This window comes from Megalops cyprinoides, chromosome 3 (genome assembly GCF_013368585.1).
Source record: "Megalops cyprinoides isolate fMegCyp1 chromosome 3, fMegCyp1.pri, whole genome shotgun sequence".
Lineage (NCBI taxonomy): Eukaryota > Metazoa > Chordata > Actinopteri > Elopiformes > Megalopidae > Megalops > Megalops cyprinoides.
Window position 1 is genome coordinate 42,161,693 of NC_050585.1, and position 9,558 is coordinate 42,171,250.

The window sequence follows — 9,558 nt, forward strand, 5'->3', positions numbered from 1 at the left end:
CAGGGTGCTGTTCTTCACTTCCATTACGGTATGTGCACCTAAGCAGTGGCATTATTTTTAATGGTACCCAACGTTTTTCCATTAGCTTAGCATTAAGTGTTCCCTTCCTGCAATTAATTCACTATAAAAAGCAAGTGACAGAGACTTGCACATGTAGCGGCTGAATAAATAAATGAATACTAATAAGAATTAACATTGGGGTTGGCGGGGGGGAAAAAGTCTATGCATACGTGCATGTAATGTAAACAACAAAAAGTGATTTATAGGCATTTTGAATTTGTGGGCATGTATGCGTTTGCGCATAGGAACAATATCTTTGTTAGAAAATCATGAATACGCCTACGAGAAAAAAAGTGAGTCAATTCTTTGATTACACATACCTATGGTGATATTTTAGCATTTTCATCTTTCTTCATCTACATACAGAAGTGTTGAACAAATGTCATATCATGAATATAAAATTGTATATTTTGAAATAGTAAACGAGCACTGTGATGCACAGCAAAAAGATTTGCAGGATGTTTAACAGGAACCGTACTTAGTGAGATCAACCAGTGAGATCGTTTTGAAGACTTGTCCAAAATAAGGGCTCTTTCTGGAGAGGGCATTGTTCACAAAAGAAACCAACCTCTCCCTCTCTCACATCTTGGGGGGGTAAATTGTCTCTTTTTATAAAATGACTTTAGCTTTTATCTAGCAATTGTGCTGGTATGACTACACACGGGACAGACAGGACATTAATGGTCTGGTCATTGATCTGAGAGTCTAATGCCCATTGATTTGATCTGATTGGCTCTTTTTGTTCAATTGCTGCTCCTCCTGAGAGTACAGATGCTTCAGGCTGGTGTGTGCAAGAGTGGGCAGACCTTCCGTGACACACCGAGAGGATTAAGCTGGGAATACATTTGCTTAACTAATTGCGTTATCTGGAATTCTGCTCCAGAGAAAATCACATTTATACGGATGCATTTATGCAACAGATGTTCCACTCTTTTACACAATGTATATAGTCTGAACTGATTTGATCTCACAACTGAATCCCTTGTTTGTTAATTGCACAGCTTACATAACTCTGGCGTTCTATTGCTCTCTTGGGGTTGTGCGGTCATAAGTAGGGCAAGTGTTTTTTGGGGTTTGATGATAACTACTGAACTCCTTCCTTTTGACCAAGTTGGCAATGTGGCATAGTGGTAAGGAGAAGGGCTAGTAACCAAAATGTTGCTGGTTTATTTCTCTGCTGGGGCTCTACTGCTGTAATCTTGGGCAAGGTACTTGCAGTAGATATCCAGCTGTATAAATAGGCAACGTAAAATTGCAACCTATACACGTCGCTCAGATAAGAGTGTCTGCTAAGTAACAATGATGTCATTTAAAGCAACAAATGGACCAAAAGTCCCAGTTTCTGTGCTCTGTTGCTGTTTAAATGGACAAAGCATCAAGCAAGTTAACAGCATAACATTTACTTTTGAGCTCTCATTTGTAAGTGATGACCACGTTTCGCCCAAAGCCATCGTCATTCTGATATACACTCGTCCTTTCACAGAAAGAGCTGTTTAAGCTATTGGAAAATACCCAAGCCTTTTTCTCTTTGCTGTGTTTGTTGAAAATCTTGGGCCACTTGGGGAAGCAAAGCCCAAAACTCTCATAGGTTTGAGCTCTCTTTTTTCCACCCCCTGAAACCTCCCTGCTCGCCGTTCGATTTATCATGCCCCCAGCGGAGACCCGGCGCTGCTCATGGCCATCTCCTAACATTTACCGTACCGTCAGGGTTATATCAGGCATATCTCTGGACAGCTCCCCTTGTGGAGGTGCTAATCGTTTCCCTCAGAGGACCGCCCCTTTCCGTCTGAGGGATGAAATTCTGCGCTTGAAGGCTGGTCCCCCGTGCCTGGGTAAATGAGTCCCAGGGAGGCTTTGGCTCGATCAGACAGCTTGGCAGATTCAGATCACAGACCAGCAGCAGCAGCAGCACATACAGATGGCTCAAAGAGCTCCTACTCTGACAATGCTGACAGAACCTCCTACTGGGACAATGCTGACAGAACCCTCCTCTGCTTGAATGGCTCCAAAAGCTATTGATGGATCTTTTCAGCCAAGGTTAACTGTGTCATATCATATATCACATATTTGTTTTTTCTTTGCCAATTCTTAGGTAGCAGCTTATCAGCCATCGCTATTAATTCTAATCCATGTAATATAGTGGAGCCACTTTGTATATGGTGGGTTGTTGAAATTAAAGGCATCTCACCTCAAGAGGTTAATTGAACATTTTAAATGTTCCGATTAACACAATCTATAGCACTTGCAGGTGAATATGATTCATGATGCAAACTATAAAGGTGAAATGTTAAGGAAGCCACCTGGTTCCATCTTAAGTGGTATATCGATTTATTACAATTCTACAGTATTTCCCCTAAAAACATGCTGCTTGCCTGCTGGCTTTCTGTCAGTCTGTCCTTTTTTCTGCTTGGGGCATTAAAAAAAAATGATATCCTCTACTGTTCTCATCCAAAACCAGCGCTGACATCCAATGGTCTGTAATAATGTGTTTCATATCCTCTTTGCCCAGTGAAACACTGGATTGAATACATTCAGCAGCAGCAGCCAATCAGCAACCAAGGAGCAGGCATCACCCTGTCCTCCCCTTTTCTGAAATAGATCTGGCGCTAGCACTATTGATCCCTGCGTTAGTGTCTTGATGTAATCGCTACAATTGAATAAGAACTACGACTCTGATGTGGGCGATGAGAATTAGCCATGCAAGAGTCCAGTGGGAAACAATAATAAAGATTCAAGTCAACCTTGTTATGTACACAATTAATCAATAGTCTCCCATTGGATTAGGCCTGAACTGAAGATCAATAGTGGTTTTGTGTAATACACCTACCTCCGTCTCTCTTTCCTATCTTTCTCTCTCTCTGGAGATAGAATGAAGACGAGCAGATGGGTCTGTTGGACTGCTGCCAGCAGGAGTCTTTATTATACTTATGGATGAAGACATTTTGTCCTCAATTTTGTATCAATATGACAGTAAAACGCACAGACCATGATGCATGTGCAGTACGCTTCAATAAAAGCGTGTCAGTTGTTGGCTGTCAAACTGTGACAAATCGGACAGTCCTAGTCCTTCTAGTGACTGCTGAACGCTAACGACTGAAAGATAACAACAGTCTAAATTCACACCACTGACAGCAGCCTCCTCACAAACCACACGCCTGAAGGCGCAGACTCCAGATGCTCTGCAAAAGCTGTACCACCGCATATGACAAGGCACCTGCCCAAACAGCTGTGATGTAATGTAAAGAAAATGCTGATGTCACATCTGCACAAAAGGAGCCATTCACAGCCAGTTCCGCCCGGGATCAAAATGCAATAACCTCGTCCTGTACTCCACTGTCTTACACAAACAGTCCGGGGAAGCTCTGGGAAATCACGAGGAGAGTTATGTTTCGCCTCTCCGTTACACAGGGAACGGACAGCTGTACACGGCCCAATCTGATTGGATCTTTCTGGAACTTGGACGTTGCCCCGGCCAGCTCTTCTCCTCCTCCTTCCCTGGTCTGGTTTGGGACAGGAGACAGGTGCTGCAGATTGGAGTGCACTGAGTTCAGTCACTTAGAGGCTCTATCTCGCTATCCTTCTCTCTCTCTTACTCATGCACACACACACACACACACACACACTCACAAACACACAGTGCTGGGACCACTGTGCTTCTTTAATTGCACCCATTCCCTGGGGCGTCTCCAGCTGGGAAACCGTTCAGTGGGTCTAGATCTTCATCGTGGTGCTTTTCTCCTCTCTTAACATGTGAAACTCAAGTGGAAGGAATGCATTGGTGAGAGACCAAACTGGCTCAAACCAGATAAAGTGAAAATAAGTCATTCCACTGATATATGTGTTTCTGAAGCATGTTCTCTGTGATGTCCCGCTCAAATCAAGCCCTTGGCTCGCTTCAGAAAGTGAACTAAAAGTTGTGAATAAAGGGAAGATATTTCATATTGAATTATTTACTCTGGGAAAGGAAAAAAACACTTGTCTAAACCATGACACAAAAATAATTATAGATCGATGGTTTCACTACAGTCAGTGCAAACACTTCTAACTTGAACGGCTTCACTGGGAACAGCACGTATTTTTCTTAGGGCCAAGAACGTGCTTCTTTTACATCCGTCTGAGGCATTCAAAGCAAACTCTATAATAGCAGCACCCTCTTGTGACTATTTGCAGTAGTGCATGAGACGCGTGCGCGCACCTGAGCGTTTTCTTTTACGTCATACTTGATTCATTTGCATTTGTTCAGTTCCTTCCCCTGTTTTTGCCTGCATGTTATTTACCAGACAGACAGTCTTTTAAAGGATAACACCGCACTGACGAAGGCGTGTTTGCAGAAATACGTTTGCTTTAAAATTACAACATGAGCAACAGAAGGACACGAGCACGCATACCGAAATAAGCGTAAAGCATTGTCTTTTTGCTGAAGAGAAACAGCCTTATTTTGGATGTTTATGTTGTGTGTCCCGCTAATATTTCTAGAGTCGTGGGACTGTGATTGAGCATTTCCTTCCTTTTGAATTGTGCTGGAGCAGAGCGGTTTTGCCCAGCGCCTGAACTCTCGTCCCTCTCACGCTTAAAAACACTCGGTTTAATTAGCGCTGCAGGTCCCAGGGCCGGATGACTGCAGTGCCCATGGGAGGGGAACTATAATTAGCTGTCAAAGGGAGTAAGACAATGAGTTTTAGCGATTTAGTGAATAATTTTCCTAATTCTAAGCAGAATCACATGTTAAATCAGCTTTTGAGAATGAAAGTGTCATTATTATTTCACCTGCTGTTTGTTCCTCTTTGCGTGTGTGTGCGCGTGCATGTGTGCATGTTTGTGTGTGTGTGTGTGTGTGCACGTTTGTGTGTGTGTGGTGTTTTTGTGTCTGTGTACATGAATTTCTATCCTCAGTAGACCCACACATTAAAAGTGCCGAGAGCCCAGCATCAGCTCAGTCTCCATATGTCCTACACTGTGAGGGACACCCTGTGACCCCTGACCCCTTCACACCACACCTAACTTCCTCCACCTTGGCTCTACCCTAACCTGGTGGCCATTCTACAACCTAAGGCGCGCCCTTCAGCCATTGTGTTATTTTAACAACTGTTTACCACTACGAATGATCATGACTTATATTGGAGTTACCTTGTGGCATTTGTGTTTGCATTGGATAGGATCTTGCCTTGCTTGGGATTGTACTGTACCTTCTGATTTCTAGCATCTAGATCCTAGCATGTGAGGGTATCCACTTGCTATGGGAATCACGTATAATAAAAAGTAATGATCATAGCAAGTAAAAGGACCACTTACATCTCAACAGGACGACAATAAGTCTCCTCATCAATACACCAATACTGCCTGAGGACAAGATGTGACAGAACGCCAGAGCAGAGCATTTACAACTTCAAACTAGGCAGCAACAGTGAAGAGGCAATTACAAAATGTCACTCACTGCCAAGGACTTCGCACAATGTTTGCTGCCACGAGTAAGGCATTGTGAAAAATCAAATGATTGTTTGATGATTAATGCACACAAAGTTCTCCAGAATGTTCCACACAATACAAAGTACAAACAGTTTTAGAATCCTTTACCTTTCCCAAAAAAAGGGCATTGTGAAAATGCATGACTAATTGCGTGCTAAAGCATTTTTAAATGCCAGTGTGCGCCATGCGTAGCCAGGGTATGTGATTTACAAAATGTCACCTCACAGAAAACACTTCACACAACGGAAATGCATCACTGAAAGAGAGCGGAAGCATGGCATTGGTAAAATTGCAAAACGTTATTATTTTGACAGTATACTCACCCATCCAGTGGACAGAGCTATGCTGTCACCTGTAGAGATAATACTAACACTACACATAGCTTACCACCCTCATGTGAACATGGATGACACCATGGGAACGCAAGAAACTGATTAATACTAGATATTTATGTTTTCTGTTTTACGTTTTTTGGTGGCAAACCACACCGCCAACTTCACTACAGTCAGCCCAATGAACCTAATCATTCACTTGATGATTTATTAATGTGTTCCTTCGTTTTTCTCCTGTTCACGTTGTGCATTTATCTCCACAAGAGGGCGCTGCATACCACCAGTAAACAGCCTCAGTTCGTGGTTCATTCATCAGCTGGCTTTGCCGGGGGAGGCTGGCAGTCGGCTGGATTGGCAATGCAGATGGATGGAGATGGCTCCCCTGAGTAACTGCAGATATGGAGCTCTGAATCTACACGCTGTGAAGTGCACTTGTTTAATCCTGGAGAGGGTATCTTGCAAGCAACGGGGAAAATGCCAGTCCTATTCAGAGCAGAAGAAGGCCTCATTATACCCTGTTGAGGTTTTTTTTGTTGTTGTTGCCGCTGTTGCGATAGCAGAATAAATAATACGTACATAAGCGAACAACCATCAAAACACACACACGCACATACACATGCACATACAACACAAACACACACACTTCTCTCATGTACACCCACACATGCAATCAAACATACGTGCACATGCAAACATGTGCAAACACAAATACACTCACACACACATACTCACATAAAAATACATGTACCACATCTCACACATGTACCAAACACACACACACACACACAAATGAACTAAGAACCTCTCACTGTTGCATGGAGAATTTGCTCTGTGGAGCATCTTGCTACAAAAACACAACCACTAAACATGTGGATCAATGTGTTTGCATTTGGTCTGAGGGGACGCTGTTGGCTTTGTATCATAGTCTGGGTGTTTTCATTAGGACATGCTGTATTAAAATCACTCATACAGCCTGTGATCTTTGGGGTTTAGATGGGAAGGACATTCACACCTGTTGCATTGTGGCTCACCCTAAGCACGGCTGCAGCAGTGACCTATGGGACTTCCTGCTACACTTACAAACTCCTCAGGAACAGGATATTCTTTCATATTGGTGAGTGTGCAGTTTGAGGAGCCCGTCTAAACCGAGCCCAGGTTTGTAACGGCCTGACAGGCCATGTCAGTTCTGGAGCCTTTGCTGGATTCCGGATTCCAAATTCCAAAATCCGAATCCCCCGAGAGAGCTCCACAGAATCTATTGACTGAAGTTACCATGGTGAGGAATCAGGTGACCAGGGTCCTGAGGGTTGCCTGCATTCCTTTGTTGTGGCGACGTTCCTTGTGGAAGTTGTGAGGGACGGTATTTATATTCTCCATTTTCCCCCTCTCTCCTGGGCTCCTGCAGTCCTCTGGTATTGTGGAAGTCCGGTGGCATTTCTGTTAATAGCACTTTGTTCATCATTCACTGCAGTTTTTTTATTGCAATGAGAAAAAAAGCTTCTTAAATTTATTCCAGAATACTCCATATAAACTGTACGGAGAGTCGATAACAATATTAAAGTGACCTCTCTTTCATGCAAATCAAGATGGTTGAGAGCTGGTCCAAAAAAGAATCTATCAGAGAGGTGTCTGGCAATTTCTCTGATTAGATTGTATATACATTTACATATTTTCTCTTAAAAGGATCAGCTACAGAGGGAGATGGACCCTTGGTGTATCTGAAAATATATGTAGTGATAAAATCCAACAGACACATGGGTAGCAGTGTGGCATAATAGAGGTAGGGGTTGCCTGTTTAAATCCCGAGGGATATTGACACTGTACCATTTTAGCAAGGTACTGAGCCTGAACCGATTCAGTAAATATCCAATATTATTATAAAGGGATATTATAAAAATATAAGATACATAAATCATCATGCATACATAATGAACAATATGAAATACACCTTGAGGGGTGTTCTGACATTTCATCAGACTTGTCATTTCTTCCAAAACGTCTGCAAAGTCACTGCATGCTAAGCCAGGTTCACCCCAAAACTTGAGAATTGTGCTGTAAAGGCAGTTATGTTATTTTGGTATTTTCTGATCACTGGCTAGTTCTGAACATCTGCCACTACTATCTTTGAAACCACTCTAATCCCCTAACCCAAGAAAATCAATAGTCAAATCCACTTAAACCACTTGGTGTCATTTTTTTCCAACAGCAGTTTTAACACTCCAAACAGTACATACACAGGGTTGGGGAGGCATACTCACATCTATACATCACTGAGAGTTGAGCATTTTTTGAGATCTCCTCTGGATAAATATTTTATTGAAGTGGTTGCGCAGATCAGTCACCCCAGGGTCCAACATCTAAAGCTATGGATCAGAGCAATGGAGCAGGCCATCTACAACTTTTATAAACTCAAACAGTCAAAAAGTCAGTGTCCGTGACAAGCATTGTATTACGCTGTGGCGGGGATTGGGCTCTTTCCACCTGAAGATCTGTGTTCTTGTGGGCTGACCACAACTGCAGATCAAGGGGGCCACACTGAGGATATAAAACAAGGACCTACCTCATCACTGTAATGTTTTACAATTAATGCCCGAATTTGTCAGCAGCCACACCACCCTGTAACCTTCTCATGCCAACCAGCTGAAGATAGCTGAGATTAGGCTGGGTTAGCATCTGAATGGGAGGCCTCTGGGGAAGACCAGGTTTCTGCTGAAAGTGATATGGTGTAGGTGGCCATGGAAAATCCAACATCTCTGGGCAGCGATGGGGACACTGTACTGTAAAATGTGCTGTCCTTTGGACAAGACCTCGCTTTTGGCTTACTGGGGGTCATTGAAACATCCCATTGCACTGATTGAAGGAGTAGGGGTGTTAACCTCGATGCCCTAGTTCAGTTCCCCTAAACCGGCTCCATACATCTGGTCACCTAATCTTCCCCCTACAGCTGATTGGCAAAGACAAATCCCTAGCATTTCCCTACCCCCCTGAACTCCACAAGTCTTCACTGTGAATGAGAAATAACTTCTCGGCTAAATTTCCTGGAAAACAAAAGATACAATACATCAGGTATGTTTGTCACCATTCTCTGATACCTATCCCGTGATTAAGTATGGGCCCCACCATCTTGGAGTCGTCTCTCTGCCACTGGCGGTAGCAGCATCTTTCACTCAGAGGAGCTTGTGCCTTAAATTCAGTCCACTTCCGACAACAGCTTAAATTAAATAGACCTGTGGGGGACAGAAAGTTAGCATACCCTATAAACAAGGAGTGTGAGTCTGTGTTCTCTGAGGGCCAGCGTATGTGTGTGTGTGTGTGTGTGCTGGGTTTGTTTAAACATACTGATCATAGAACAAATTGGTTCAGAACGTAATCAGCATGATGACGCATTGATGTTATGAAGAAATTAAATAAGCTAATTAAGGAATTCAAGTCGGAGGCATAAAAAACGGCCGCACACCAGCACTCCAGGAACTGATTTTGACATTCCTGCTCCGGTCCCTGAACGCTGACATCTTGGATCAGGAGTGCAACATCGATTCATCTCACAGATCAGTCCCACAAGTGTGTCTGTCTGACTGGCTCCAGCCTTCGCGCGCTGAGATTGACGTGGCGGAAAACGAAGCTGTAAAACGAGCACTGTTTAATATCTGCGAATGTGTCAATTCGCGGACTAATTGTACATTTGAAATGAAGCAGCTAA